Source organism: Pristiophorus japonicus, chromosome 2 (genome assembly GCF_044704955.1).
Source record: "Pristiophorus japonicus isolate sPriJap1 chromosome 2, sPriJap1.hap1, whole genome shotgun sequence".
NCBI lineage: Eukaryota > Metazoa > Chordata > Chondrichthyes > Pristiophoridae > Pristiophorus > Pristiophorus japonicus.
Window position 1 is genome coordinate 26,761,512 of NC_091978.1, and position 16,260 is coordinate 26,777,771.

Consider the following 16,260-nt stretch of genomic DNA (forward strand, 5'->3'; position numbering starts at 1 on the left):
TCTAATGCAGGCATGAGCTTGTTTTGAACAATTATCAGCGCACAGGGATTTAGCTAAGCGAAGAAGGCAGTCATAAAATACACATCCAGATGTAACTGGAAAGCAGGGAGTAAATCTATGGGGGACTCTGCAAGAATAATGAGGGTTTGAGTGGCTTTGTGTCTCCATTCACCAAAGCTTGAGGGAAACTAGGCCATTGTTAATTGGTGAGGTTTCCACTTGTGGGGGGAGAGAAAAACTAGGAGCCATAACTCTAAGATGGTCACTAATAAATCCAACAGGGAATTGAAGAGAAACCCAGACTACCACATGGAATAGTTGAGGTAACAAGCAGAGATGCGTTTAAAGGGAAGCTGGATAAGCTCACGACGGAGAAAAGAATAAAAGGATATGCTGATAGAGTGAAATGAAGAGGGGTGGGTGGAGGCACATGAGGAACATAAACAGCGGCATGGACCAGCTGTGCCAAATAGCCTGTTTCCGTGCTGTACATTCTGTGTCATTCTTTGTAATTTTATGTAGATACGCTTTCTAGTCCTATTGTGATGTTAATTCAGGGTCTGCTTTTGTCTTTAGATGTGTCTGTGCTATGATTGGTTCATGTCAGAAACAATACCTGCATCCTCGCCTTGCTTTTGAAGAATGCATTAACTTTGTTGCTATGGTAACAATGCTCCCCAGGAAAATGGCTAAGCAGGACGTGTGCTCCAAGGGGAGGTATTTTAGTCTAAGATACCTTAATTCCATCTGTGTAAAATGAGGAATTCTCCTGAGGTACCTGTTATGCTGAGCCTCCTCGTCCGAAGGTCCTAGTTAGAAAACCCTGCTTGAGTGCTAGATGCCACAAATATGTTTCCACCTAGCCCTCATTGTATTAAATTGGATTGAGACGCTTCCTGACTGGCACATGGATCCCAGCATCCCCATGCATTAAAAATGACAGCACCAGACAGGGCTCGGGCCTTTGATTTTCTAATTATACTGCTGTGTCAGGTTTGACACGCAGGACCAGGAAGGATGCCAATCTCAAATCGGCATAAGGATAACCATCTGGAGACAGCTCTGCCACAGGCTCAGCTAAATGCAGTCCCAACGCACGCCCAGCAAAAGGCAACCCTACCATATATCCAGCCAAGGAGAGCCCCGCCACATATCCAGCTGAACGTCATCCATCGCATATCCAGCCAAAGCCAGCCAACCACATACCTGGTTGATGCAGTCCAACCATATAACCAGCCGTACAATCTCATCAAACCACCTCATGCCACCTTGGCTCAGGGGTAGCATTCTCGCCTCGGAGGCAGAAGATTATAGGTTCAACAGCACCCGCCCCCCGACCCCCCCCGCCCCTACTCCAGGGCTGGAATCTTACTGCAGCTGCCAGTGCGAGTTTGGAGGTGGATCCGTTGTCAAAATGGCCGTGATTGACAGCGGGGCACAGGTCCGCTCTGAACCCGCCTCTATGTGAATTTCACAAGTGTCGGCTCTGCCTGCAATTTGAAGACCCGGCACTAACTGGCGTGTCAGGCAGTTGAGGTAGTTAAGAAGCTGCTTAAATCTATTTAAACAGCATTTTACCCGGTCCTAACCATTTTACCAAGTTTTTTACGAGGTTCCCACACCTTGGGGATCACGTCAGGCAAGTGTGTCGGGTTCTCACCAACTCTGGATGGGTTTGACTGGTTGACAGCTGCAGAAGTGGTATAAAAGCTACCATTTCACAGCTGTTCAATTTCCAATCAAAGAAGCTGGAGCTTTCAGGATTTGGAAGACACTTTTCAGCTTGATGGAGGTTTAAAGTGTTTGCAGCGAAGTCTCTATCCAGTGTCACCTCCTTGGAGCAACCTCTCTCACCATTGACAGGATCGCTTCGGTCATTTCAACTTCACCAGCCATCTAATCCATCAACATCAGAGCCTTTGAAAAAAATCTCACCTTGGTCCTCAGAATCCAACCACGACCAGTCCCAACACCAGCATCACTAAACACACCAGCATCACCACTAACAACTTCTTCGCAATCACCTGATGCTGCACAGGACACAGGGCAGCAGCACCTGGCCACATTGCTGCCCGGGACGCCAGGGATGGTCTCACCATGGCCACATTTAGTTCACTTGACGCTGTACACCCTGGCTGCCACATGATGCGCCAGTTGGCACCACCCCACAATAACAACATAAAGCATACCCACAATGCCCAAACCATTCCTTTCACATTCAACACCATTGTGGGGGTTACCGTTATGTCTCACCATTCACTGCAACTCACTAAGCCACTTCCAAAGGTGCACACAAATCTGTCCAAGAAGGCAAAGTGTTGAAAATAAAGATTTTAATGCTTGACAACACATTAGCAGAAACTTTACATCAGCATTAGCGATAACACCCAAGTGCCGACCTTTGTATGTTGTTAGTTGGTATGATTGGACAAGGATGAGGGTGAGTGTGAGGGGTGGCTAGTGAGATAGGGATGTGATAATGTAGATAGAGAGAGAGGGATGGGTGGAAGTGCAAGGTAAGTTGGTGTGAGTAAGGATGTGCAGGAGTAGGGTCAGGAAGGCAGAGTGATGGGAATGTGATGAGTGGCACAGCAGGATGAGGTTGGGTGTGGCTTTGCAGTAACGTATTGTGATCTACTGAGATCATTGAAAGGTTTGTGCCACTGCAGCCAGGTCCTCCTGATGACATCCCTGCTTGTGTCCTCCTGTACAATGTGCAACCAGGCTGTGTTAGTGTCCTGGGGAGATCTCTTCCACCCCATTGGAAGGGAAGAGGACCTCTTTGCATGCTGTGACTCCCTCCATAAGCATCTGGGAGAGCCTGAGTGCAGCCCTGTGCCTTTGTGCAGTGCTTGTTAGTGTTTGCAGCACCTCAATGCTGCGGAACACTGACGGCACAACTGTCAAAATGTACGTGGACATGATCCCTTTAAGGAAACCGGCTGATGATGCTTCATCAGATTACGTCATGTTTCTCGGGAACCTCACAGAGCGGGCTTAACAAGCCCCAGCCACATAAATTCACTTGGACAGAGCGGGCTGCAACCAGGAGCGAGGTTCCAAAACCCACTCAAAGTTGCCCACCTCGCTCCCGACCTGATATGAAAAATCACAGCCCAGAGATTTGAGCACATAATCTATGCTGCCACCTCAGTGCAGTACCGAGAGAGTGCTGCACTTCAGAGGTGTCACCTTTCAGATGAAACGTTAAACCAAAACTCTGATTGCCTGTTCAGGTGAATGCAAAGGCCCAATGGCATTGTTATAAGAAGGAGTTCTCCCAGTTCCCTGACTAACACTTGTCCCTCCTTCAACACTTAAACAGATTGACTGCTCATTTATCTCACTGCTGTTGGTGTGAGCTTGCTGTGTGCAAAATAGTTGCTTACATAAGAACATAAGAAATAGGAGTAGGAGTAGGCCATTTGGCCCTTCGAGTCTGCTCCGCCATTCAGTATGATCATGGCTGATCTGCTACCTCAATCCACCTTCTTGCACTATCCCCATATCCTTTAATTCCCTTAGTTCCCAAAAAGTTATTGACCTCTGTCTTGAATATACTCAATGACTGAGCATCCATAGCTCTCTGGGGGTAGAGAATTCCAAAGATTCACAACCCTCTGAGTGAAGACATTTCTCCTCATCTCAGTCCTAAATGGCCGACCCCTTATTCTGAGACTGTGACCCCATGTTCTAGATTCCCCAGTCAGTGGAAACATCTTCTCAGCATTAACCCTATAAAACCCCGTAAGAATGTTATATGTTTCAATTTGATCACCTCTCATTTTTCTAAACTCTGGGGAATATAGGTCTAGTCTACTCAATTTGTCCTCCGAGGACAATCCCCTCATCCCAGGAATCAGTCTGGTCAACCTGCGTTGTATTCACTTGCAGGACGTTGGTTTCGTCCTGGATGAACTCGTAGCAGACAAGAACAATTAGTTAACACTACCAGCTACTTCTCAGAGTTCGATTCTGGAAAATGACAAGGCATCAATAAATATAATTCCCACGTTGCATGGCAGTCTTTACTGAGTACTGATCATAGACATGTAGAATATAGATGCAGGAGTAGGCCATTCAGCCTTCGAGCCTGCACCGCCATTCAATGAGTTCATGGCTGAACATGCAACTTCAGTACCCCATTCCTGCTTTCTCGCCATACCCCTTGATCCCCCTAGTAGTAAGGACTATATCTAACTCCTTTTTGAATATATTTAGTGAATTGGCCTCAACAACTTTCTGTGGTAAATAATTCCACAGGTTCACCACTCTCTGGGTGAAGAAGTTTCTCCTCATCTCGCTCCGAAATGGCTTACCCCTTATCCTTAGACTGTGACCCCTGGTTCTGGACTTCCCCAACATTGGGAACATTCTTCCTGCATCTAAGCTGTCTAAACCGATCAGAATTTTAAACATTTCTATGAGATGCCCTCTCATTCTTCTGAACTCCAGTGAACACAAGCCCAGTTGATCCAGTCTTTCTGGATATGTCAGTCCCGCCATCCCGGGAATCAGTCTGGTGAACCTACGCTGCACTCCCTCAATAGCAAGAATGTCCTTCCTCAAGTTAGGAGACCAAAACTGTACACAATACTCCAGGTGTGGTCTCACCAAGGCCCTGTACAACTGTAGTAACACCTCCCTGCCCCTGTACTCAAATCTCCTCGCTATGAAGGCCAACATGCCATTTGCTTTCTTAACCTCCTGCTGTACATGCATGCCAACCTTCAATGACTGATGTACCATGACACCCAGGTCTCGCTGCACCTCCCCTTTTCCTAATCTATTACCATTCAGATAATAGTCTGCCTCTCTGTTTTTACCAACAAAGTGGATAACCTAACATTTATCCACATTATACTTCATCTGCCAAGCATTTGCCCACTCACCTAACCTATCCAAGTCATTCTGCAGCCTCATAGCATCCCCCTCGCAGCTCACACTGCCACCCAACTTAGTGTCATCCGCAAATTTGGAGATACTACATGTAATCCCCTCGTCTAAATCATTAATGTACAATGTAAACAGCTGAGGCCCCAGCACAGAACCTTGCGGTACCCCATTAGTCACTGCCTGCCATTCTGAAAAGTACCCATTTACTCCTACTCTTTGCTTCCTGTCTGCCAACCAGTTCTCAATCCACATCAGTACACTACCCCCAATCCCATGTGCTTTAACTTTGCACATTAATCTCTTGTGTGGGGCCTTGTCGAAAGCCTTCTGAAAGTCCAAATACACCACATCAATTGGTTCTCCCTTGTCCACTCTACTGGAAACATCCTCAAAAAATTCCAGAAGATTTGTCAAGCATGATTTCCCTTTCACAAATCCATGCTGACTTGGACCTAGCATGTCACCTCTTTGTAAATGCGCTGCTATGACATCCTTAATAATTGATTCCATCATTTTACCCACTACTGATGTCAGGCTGACCGGTCTATAATTCCCTGTATTCTCTCTCCCTCCTTTTTTTAAAAGTGGGGTTACATTGGCTACCCTCCACTCCATAGGAGCTGATCCAGAGTCTAAGGAATGTTGGAAATGACTGTCAATGCATCCGCTATTTCCAAGGCCACCTCCTTAAGTACTCTGGGATGCAGTCCATCAGGCCCTGGGGATTTATCGGCCTTCAATCCTATCATTTTCCCCAACACAATTTCCCGACTAATAAGGATTTCCCTCAGTTCCTTCTTCTTACTGGACCCTCTGACCCCTTTTATATCCGGAAGGTTGTTTGTGTCCTCCTTCGTGAATACCGAACCAAAGTACTTGTTCAATTGGTCCGCCATTTCTTTGTTACCCATTATGACTTCCCCTGATTCTGACAGCAGGGGACCTACATTTGTCTTGACTAACCTTTTTCTCTTTACATATCTATCGAAGCTTTTGCAGTCCATCTTAATATTCCCTGCAATCTTCCTCTCGTACTCTATTTTCCCTGCCCTAATCAAACCCTTTGTCCTCCTCTGCTGAGTTCTAAATTTCTCTCAGTCCCTGGGTTCGCTGCTATTTCTGGCCAATTTGTATGCCACTTTCTTGGCTTTAATACTATCCCTGATTTCCCTTGCTAGCCACGGTTGAGCCACCTTCCCTTTTTTATTTTTACGTCAGACAGGGATGTATAATTGTTGTAGTTCATCCATGCGGTCTCTAAATGTCTGCCATTGCCCATCCACTGTCAACCCCTTACGTATCATTTGCCAATCTATCCTCGACAATTCACACCTCATACCTTCAAAGTTACCCTTCTTTAAGTTCTGGACCATAGTCCTAATGCAGAATTCCACCATATTATGGTCACTCTTCCCCAAGGGGCCTCGCACAACGAGATTGCTAATTAATCCTCTCTCATTACACAACACCCAGTCTAAGATGGCCTCCCCCCTCGTTGGTTCCTCGACATATTGGTCTCGAAAACCATCCCTTATGCACTTCAGGAAATCCTCCTCCACTGTATTGCTTCCAGTTTGGTTAGTCCAATCTATGTGCATATTAAAGTCACCCATGATAACTGCTGCACCTTTATTGCATGCACCCCTAATTTCCTGTTTGATGCCCTCCCCAACATCACTACTACTGTTTGGAGGTCTGTACACAACTCCCACTAACGTTTTTTGCCCTTTGGTGTTCTGCAGCTCTACCCATATAGATTCCACATCATCCAAGCTAATGTCCTTCCTAACTATTGCATTAATCTCCTCTTTAACCAGCAATGCTACCCCACCTCCTTTTCCTTTTATTCTGTCCTTCCTGAATGTTGAATACCCTTGGATGTTGAGTTCCCAGCCCTGATCATCCTGGAGCCATGTCTCTGTAAACCCAATCACATCATATCTGTTAACATCTATTTGCACAGTTAATTCATCTACCTTATTATGGATACTCCTTGCATTAAGACACAAAGCCTTCAGGCTTGTTTTTTTAACACCCTTTGTCCTTTTAGAATTATGATGTAGTGTGGCCCTTTTTGTTTCTTGCCTCGGCCTTCCACTATTGCTTTTTATCTTTCTACCATCTGTTTTTGACTGCATATTACTTCACCCTGTCTCGCTGCATAGGTTCCCATCCCCCTGCCATATTAGTTTAAGCACTCCAGAACTGCATTAGCAAATGTTACCCCTAGGACATCAGTTTCAGTCCTGCCCAAGTGCAAACCGTCCCTTTTGTACAGGTTCCACTTCCCCCAGAACTGGTTCCAATGTCCCAGGAATTTGAATCCCTCCCTCTTGCACCACTGCTCAAGCCACGTATTTATTCTAACTATCCTGCTCCCTCTACTCTGATTAGCACGTGGCACTGGTAGCAATCCAGAGATTACTACCTTTGAAGTCCTACTTTTTAATTTAACTCCTAGCACCCTAAATACAGCTTGTAGGACCTCTTCCCGCTTCTTACCTATATCCTTGGTACCTACATGTACCACGACAACTGGCTGTTCACCCTCCCTCTCCAGAATGCTCTGCAGCCGCTCCAAGACATCCTTGACTCTTACATCAGGGAGGCAACATACCATCCTGGAGTCTCGGTTGTGGCCGCAGAAACTCCTATCTATTCCCCTTACAATAGAGTCCCCTATCACTATAGCTCTCCCACTCTTTTTCCCGCCCTTTTGTGCAGCAGAGCCACCCATGGTGCCATGAATCTGGCTGCTGGTGCCTTCCCCTGGTAAGTCATCTACCCTAACAGTATCCAAAATGGTATATCTGTTTTGGAGGGAGATGACCGCAGGGGACTCCTGCACTACCTTCCTGCTCTTTCCTTGTCTCTTGGTCACCCATTCACTATCTGTCCTAACCTTTACCTGCGGTGTGACCAACTCACTAAATGTGCTATCCACAACATTCTCAGCATCGCGCATGCTCCAGAGTGAGTCCATCCGCAGCTCCAGTGCCGTCATGCAGTCTGTCAGGAGCTGCAGCTGGACACACGTCCCGCACACATAGTAGTCAGGGTTACTGGAAGTGTCCCTGATTTCCCACATAGCACAGAGGAGTATGACACGCGTCCGAGCTCTCCTGCCTTGCTAAAATTTACTTAAACACCAAACAGCTACTTAGTAGTTTGCTGCCAATTAAACCAATCTAAAAGTCAGTCTAAAAGAGAGTTATACTTACCAGTCAAACAGCCAACCACTTACCAGCTTGGCTGTGATGTCACCTCTCGATTTCGCACCCCTCTATATTTGTCTGCTGCAGGTTGGGCTGGTCTCTGGGCCTCCGCCTCCAACTCTCGCACTCCTTAACAGCTGCTCTCGTGTCAACCTGTTATCAACATTACACCTATCAGTCTGTCCCATGAGCTGGTAAGCTGCGTATTAGTTACTAGTTCCTCAGTTCCCTGTGTACTCACGATCGTCCCAGTGGCCCGCTGACGTGATGCGCGTCTTCTGATGACTGACCGGGTCACCCTTCCTTGATGGCAGCCATGTTCCCACTTGTCTTTGCTGAGTCTCTGCCTCAGCTTCCCTGCGCACTCATGTTCGACCCGGTGGTCTGACGGGTTCGTGGAGCGCAACTTCTGATGACTGACTAGGACCCCCTTCTCAAACTACTGCAGGGCTGCTGTTCCGTCGTCTGTCAGATTTGTTCCTACCTTTTCTCAGGTGTTGTTTCCGTGGCTACTTGTCACTCATCGAATCCTTCCTTTGATCCATCGATGACCTATCTTCTTTGTGAACACGCATTTAGCACTTCGGAAACTGGCCTATTGTCTAGTCTAGTGCTATCATGGACCTCATTGTGTTCAGTATCGGTATTTCTACAAAGGTTTGGTCAGTATCGGTGTTTACATGTGTACAAAAGATTTCTTACAGTAGTATCATTCCCATTGTGTTGGGGTTTCTCTTCTGATTACAGTTTGTGCGATTTTACATTTCCACAAAAGGTTTCTCAGCAGTCAGTATTGCTTCTATTGTGTTGGGGTTTCTAGCACAGATTAACATTAACATTTTAAACAGGAGTCTCCAGGAGTTCTTACATAATAACATATTACATATTACAGCTTTTGTGTTTTACATTAGCATTTTATATAGAATGTTTAAAAAGGTTAATCACTGAGTTCGGTTTCCTGGGTCTTGCACTGGGTTTTCAAGCCCTACACCCTAAGGCAAGCATGTATTTCCTTCGGTAAGCAGACCAGAACTGCACATTGTACTCCAGGTGTGACCTCACCAATGCCCTGTATAATCGTAGTAACATAACTACAGAGACTACATGTCAGAAGCAATACATTGGCCGGGAAGAGCTGCAGGCTGCATTGAGAATATGAAAGACTTTTTAAATGCAAGCTCTACTAGCCAAAGACAGTTCCATCACACAGCCAGCTGAAGACATGTCGTCCTTCATAAGGACATAAGAACATAAGAAATAGGAGCAGGAATAGGCCATTTGGCCTGCTCCACCATTCAATAAGATCATGGCTGATCTGATCATGGACTCAGCTCCACTTCCCTGCCTGCTCCCTATAACCCTTTATTTCCTTATTGCTCAAAAATCTGTCTATCTCCACTTTAAATATATTCAATGACGCAGCCTCCACAGCTCTCTGGGACAGAGAATTCCATAGATTTACAACCCTCTGAGAGAAGAAATTCCTCCTCATTTCAGTTTTAAATGGGCGGTCCCTTATTCTAAGACTATATCCCCTAGTTTTAGTTTCCCCTATGAGTGGAAATATCCTCTCTGCATCCACCTAGTCGAGCCCCCTCATTATCTTCATCGATTACCTGGTGTCTTCTCCATCTGAAGAACGCAGCATGGTAATGGTGCCTTGCAGTTCCTAAAATTGGAATGACACATCTCAGTCAATAGATATTATAAAAACATTCTTCTTCATAGTGTATGGGGAATAGTTTACATTGCAAATCAATCCCTTCTGGAATATTTTGTTCTTTAACAGATTTATTTTACTGATCCGAGCATTTCTGAATATAACGGCAAAATGTGCTTAGGAGGCAAAGTTCTTCTGTGCAGAACGTGCTGTCCACAGAAAATGTACCTTGTCCGTTTGAGTTAATTTCGATATAATATCAGCAAAAAAAACTGCAGAAGTTAACACAAAGTGCTATGTAGAATTTACATACCAGTGACTAAAAAAAGGAAAACTGATAAACAGGGAAAAAATAAGATGCAGAAAAACATCAAACAAAATCATGCACACTCATCCAACTATTTCTGCATCTATCCCTCCCCACCCAATCATTCCTGCCTCTCTCCATACCCATCCAGTGGGTAGCAGTCTTGCCTCTGAGTCAGAAGGTTGTGGGTTCAGTTCCACTCCAGAGACTCGAGTGCAAAATTCTAGGCTCACACTACAGTGCAGTGCTGAGGGAGTGCTGCACTATCGGAGGTAAAATTTTTCAGATGAGACCTTAAACCGAGGCCCCGTCTGCTCTCTCAGGTGGACGTGAAAGATCTTTTGGCACTGTTCGAAGAAGAGCAGGGGAATTATCCCCGGTGTCCTGGCCAGGAGGCAAGACGTTCACCAAGCTCGACCTGACTTCGGCCTACATGACGCAAGAGCTGGAGGAGTCTTCGAAGGGCCTCACCTGCATCAACACGCACAAGGGACTGTTCATCTACAACAGATGCCCGTTTGGAATTCAGTCGGCTGCAGCGATCTTCCAGAGAAACATGGAGAGCCTACTCAAGTCGGTACCACACACGATGGCCTTTCAGGACGACATATTGGTCATGGGTCGGGACACCGTCAAGCACCTATAAAACCTGGAGGGGGTCCTCCAGTGACTGGATCGCGTAGGGCTGCGGCTGAAGAGGTCGAAATGCGTCTTCATGGCAACAGAAGTGGAGTTTTTGGGGAGAAAGATCGTGGTGGACAGCATTCGGCCCACAGACACCAAGACAGAGGCTATCAGGAACACGCCCAGGCCACAGAACGTCACGGAGCTGCGGTCGTTCCTGCGACACCTCAACTATTTTGAAAACTTCCTACCAGGGTTAAGCAGCCTTTTAGAGCCCCTACATGTGTCATTGTGTAAAGGTGAGAACTGGGTATGGGGAAAAAACAAGTAATTGCTTTTGAGAAAGCCAGAAACATTTTATGCTCCAACAAGCTGCTTGTATTGTACAACCCGTGTTAAAAATTTGTCTAGCATGTGATGCATCGTCGTACAGAGTCGGGTGTGTATTACAACAAGATAACGTTGCGGGGAAATTGCAACCTGTCGCCTATGCTTCCAGGAGCTTGTCTAAAGCCGAGAGGGCCTACAGCATGATTGAGAAAGAGGCATTAGCGTGTGTGTTCGGGGTAAAGAAAATGCATCAGTACCTATTTGGCCTCAAATTTGAGCTGGAAACCGATCACAAACCCCTCACATCCCTGTTCGCTGAAAACAAGGGGATAAATACTAATGCCTTAGCCTGCATACAAAGGTGGGCACTTGCGCTATCAGTGTATAACATTACCATCCGCCACAGGCTAGGCACCGAGAACTGTGCGGATGCTCTCAGTCGGCTACCATTGCCCACCATGGGGGTGGAAATGGCGCAGCCTGCAAATTTGTTGATGGTGTCACAGCCCGCAGACTTGTTGATGGTCATGGAAGCGTTTGAAAGTGAAAAATCACCTGTCACGGCCCACCAGATTAGGACTTGGACCAGCCAAGATCCTCTGCTGCCCCTAGTAAAAAACTATGTACTGCATGGGAGCTGGGCCATCATCCCCGTTGAAATGCAAGAGCCAATCAAGCCATTCCAGCTGCGAAATGACGAGCTGTCCATTCAGGCAGACTACCTGTTGTGGGGTAACCGCGTACTGCTACCAAAAAGGACAGGGAGACATTCATCTCGGATCTCCACAGCACACACCCGGGTATCGTAATGATGAAAGTGATAGTCAGATCCCACGTGTGGTGGCCCAGTATTGACTCTGACTTAGAGTCCTGTGTATGGCAATGCAGCGTATGTGCTCAGTTGAGCAACGTGCCCAGAGAGGCACCACTAAGTTTGTGGTCCTGGCCCTCCAGACCATGGTTGAGGATCCATGTCGACTATGTGGGCCCGTTTCTCGGTAAAATGTTCCTGGTGGTGGTGGATGCTTTTTCAAAATGGATTGAATGTGAATAATGTTGGGAAGCACTGCCACTGTCACCATTGAAAGCCTGAGGGCCATGTTTGCCACCCACGGCCTGCCTGACATACTGGTCAGTGACAACGGGCCATGTTTCTCCACTGCCGAATTTAAAGAATTCATGACCCGCAATGGGATCAAACATGTCACCTCAGCCCCGTTTAAACCAGCCTCCCATGGGCAGGCAGAGCGGGCAGTACAAACCATCAAACAGAGCCTTAAACCAGTCACAGAAGGCTCACTCCAAACTCGCCTGTCCTGAGTACTGCTCAGCTATCGCACAAGACCCTACTCACTCACAGGGGTGCCCCTGGCTGAGCTACTCATGAAAAGGACACTTAAAACCAGACTCTTGCTGGTTCACCCCAATCTGCATGATCATGTAGAGTGCAGGCGGCAACAACAAAATGTAAACGATGGTCGCGCCACTGTGTCACGGGAAATTGAGATCTGAATGACCCTGTATATGTGCTAAACTATGGACATGGTCCCAAGTGGATCGCGGGCACGGTGATAGCTAAAGAAGGGAATAGGGTGTTTGTAGTCAAACTAGACAATGGACAAATTTGCAGAAAACACCTGGACCAAACGAGGCTGCGGTTCACAGACTGCCCTGAACAACCCACAGCAGACAACACCTTTATCGAGCCCACAACACACACCCAAAGGATCAACAACACCACGCTGGACCAGGAAATCAAACTCATCACGCCCAACAGCCCAGCAAGGCCAGGCTCACCTAGCAGCCCTGCAGGGCCAAAAACACGCCAGCCCAGCGAGGGCACAGCCAACACACCAGAACAGACATTTGTACCGAGGCGGTCCACCAGGGAAAGAAAGGCTCCCGACCGCCTCACCTTGTAAATAGTTTTCACTTTGACTTTGGGCAGGAGTGATGTTGTGTATCTGTAAAGCATGCACTCCCATGTTCCGCCACCAGGGAGCTCATCCCCTGAAGTCTGAAGGGATCCCAGCATCCCTTGGGAGCACTGTAAATAAGCCGGCCCCTCAGGCCTGTTCCTCATTCTGGAGTGTCTTATTAAAGACTGAGGTCACTGTTACTTTAACCTCCCTGTGTGCAGCCTCATCTGTGTTAGGAACACAATAATACTATAAAGTAGAGGTTGAGTACTTATGAGCGTGCATGGATCTGCAGTGCTAATGAGCATGTGCAGAGGCAGTAACTTTGAGTGCATGTAAATATGTGGCGATTGTGCGCATACACCATCCACAAATTTGACCAGTTTGCACTGAGATTCTGAATCTAAATTATTGATGTGTGGAGAAACAGCAGGGGTTCAAGCACCAATCCCTGAGGCCATTTATTCTGAACTCCCCTCCCGCCCCACCTCTTCCATCCCTTTTCCAAACAAATTCCCGCTGTCTTTCCTGCAGCCAATTCCTTACATATGTCCAGGTTTTAACTCTCATTCTGTTTCAGCATCAGCCCTTTGCGAAGGATTCAGTGGCGTATTGATCTGCAAAAAGATTGATCGGCTATAAATGTTTTGGCCAAACGCAAATGATATTTGAATAGCTGAAGAGTTCATTTAGATTCTTCTTTCTCAATTGTATCCTCTGAAAGCTTTTAGGGTTCATTTCAGTTGAACTAATATTAATTGTAACTGGAGCCTGAGCAGTCATTACTCATTATACTCCCAACGTTCTCTGGTCAAATCTGGTGGATTTGCATCGTTGGGATGATGATTAATGATGTATCATACACTTAGCAATGCAATTTAAAAGTTTGAAGTCAGTAGACAATGAAATATATTCTTTAATATCTTTATTACATGGATCGCAAGTTTTCTAATAACTTTTGAGTCTCTTAAGTCAGACATTCCACTTACATAGTTACAGCCCAGTAACCCTTTCTGGCATCTTAGAGCTTCTGCCAACAAGCAAATTACTGGATCAATTGGACTGCTTTCCTGGTCACTCATCTGCTTCTCGACTCTGAGATTCCACTTTAACTTGATTACTACGTTGAAATCGCTCACTGATACCTGCACCTAATTATTTTGCCTCCATGACTTTGCTCAGAAGCCTATTCCATGTGTTGAACACATCCTGAAGTTAACTTTTAACTCGCTTGAATCTGTGTCCCTTTGTTCTATTCATGGTAGTCACTCCAGGGACGTGAGCACATAAATCTAGGCTGGCACTCCAATGCAGTGCTGAGGGAGTGCTGCACTGTTGGAGGTTCTGTCTTTCGGATGAGACGTTACACCGAGGCCCCGTCTGCTCTCTCAGGTGGATGTAAACGATCCCATGGCACTATTTCGAAGAAGAGCGCTTGAAGTGTATGTAGTGCATTCTATTGCTCTAGCCCTATATTCTATTGACCTTACACTGACTGGTCATATTGGGGGTGAAATTTGACCACTGTGACAGTGAAAAATGGGCAACAGTGAACTGGCAGCTCATTTTACACCCTGCCTCATTTTTTTTTGCACATTCAAAATGAGTTGCTGATTCGCTATCGCAAATTTTGCATTATTGCCACTGTCGAATTTCATCTCCCATCCCCATTGAGTGCTGTGTTAACTAAACCACCGAGGTCGCGATCAAATTCATCCTTAATCATTAAACCCCAGATTTTCTAATCGGTGTTATTCCATTTATTTGAAAGTAGCAGTAAAATACTACTGATCAGAAACTCCAGGCCTGAGTAACTGGAACAAGGAGAGGCTTGGAATGTTCCAAACCACTCGATGAAATTTGGGAGAGCTTTGTGCACCTAAGCTAAATTGTACCTCTTTAAAGTTCCAACTCTTTGCTTCCAAAGAGTATTGCATAATTCAGTGTGAATTTCCATAAGATCGCTGCTTTCTGACAGAAGCATGGTATCAATAGCCCCGAATGTGAACATTGCCCCATGTAAAACTTTTGGTTCTCCAATTCCTTTCAGTGGTGATTGGCAGCCATCTTATGCAGGGCTGTCTGACATGAGACCTTCTCCTTCATTGTCCCCGAATTTTAAATCAACAAATTATTTTTCTAGTGCAACTAATTAGCCAGATTAGTGGTTTGCTGATCTTAAACTCGTGTAGTTGACTAGGTGCTCAGTTGGAAAAAGAACACTTTAACTTTAATTATTGGAATGTGAAGTCGTGATGTTAGATTTCAGTGATAGCCCAGCAGATACACGTCCTTGACACAAATTTATAGTACTGCCGGACAAAAAGATCAATTACGTTGTTAATTAACTACACTGCCTCGAGGGCTAATCAGCATGGACAGGTGTCACTTTTGGCCGGTATTGCTTTTTCACTTCATGTTTATTTGTGAAAGAAGAAAAGGAACTTGCCTGTATTCACTTTAATATGTGGCACTTATTTCCAAATGCGTTGGTAAAATATTGTTATATGCATATTTCATTATTCATTCTGCTGGCATCGAACGAGGGGCACAATAATTTGCATAATGGAACATGAGTAAAATGTAAGTGGGATGGCAGTCAGATAACATCAATAGTCAAACACACAAACAGAAAACATGAGCCACATATCACTAAAAGCATCAGATGCAGCGTTTCAAGGCACTTGTGTCTGATGGGATTTTGTTTGGCTAGAGTAAAACATTAATAGTTGCTCTATTTAAAAATTTGGGCCAATTTCTCTTTTTTTAGAAAAGTGTTCACAACACCCACACCTCCTGTCTTTGTGTGTAAATTCTAAAGACTCCTGTTATGTTTTAGAAACAAAGAAACATAGAAAATAGGTGCAGAAGTAGGCCATTCGGCCCCTCGAACCTGCACCACCATTCAATAAGTTCATGGCTGATCATTCCTTCAGTATCCCGTTCGTGCTTTCTCTCCATACCACTCGATCCCTTTAGCCGCAAGGCCCATATCTAACTCCCTCTTTGAATATATCCATTGAACTGGCATCAACAACTCTCTGTGGTAGGGAATTCCACAGGTTAACAACTCTCTGAGTGAAGAAGTTCCTCCTCATCTCAGTCCTAAATGGCTTACCCCTTATCCTTAGACTATGTCCCCTTGTTCTGGACTTCCCCAACATCGGGAACATTCTTCAGTCCCGATCTAACCTGTCCAGTCCCGTCAGAATTTTATACGTTTCTCTGAGATCCCCTCTCATCCTTCTGAACTCCAGTGAATACAGGCCCTGTCGATCCAGTCTCTCCTCATATGTCAGTCCTCCCATC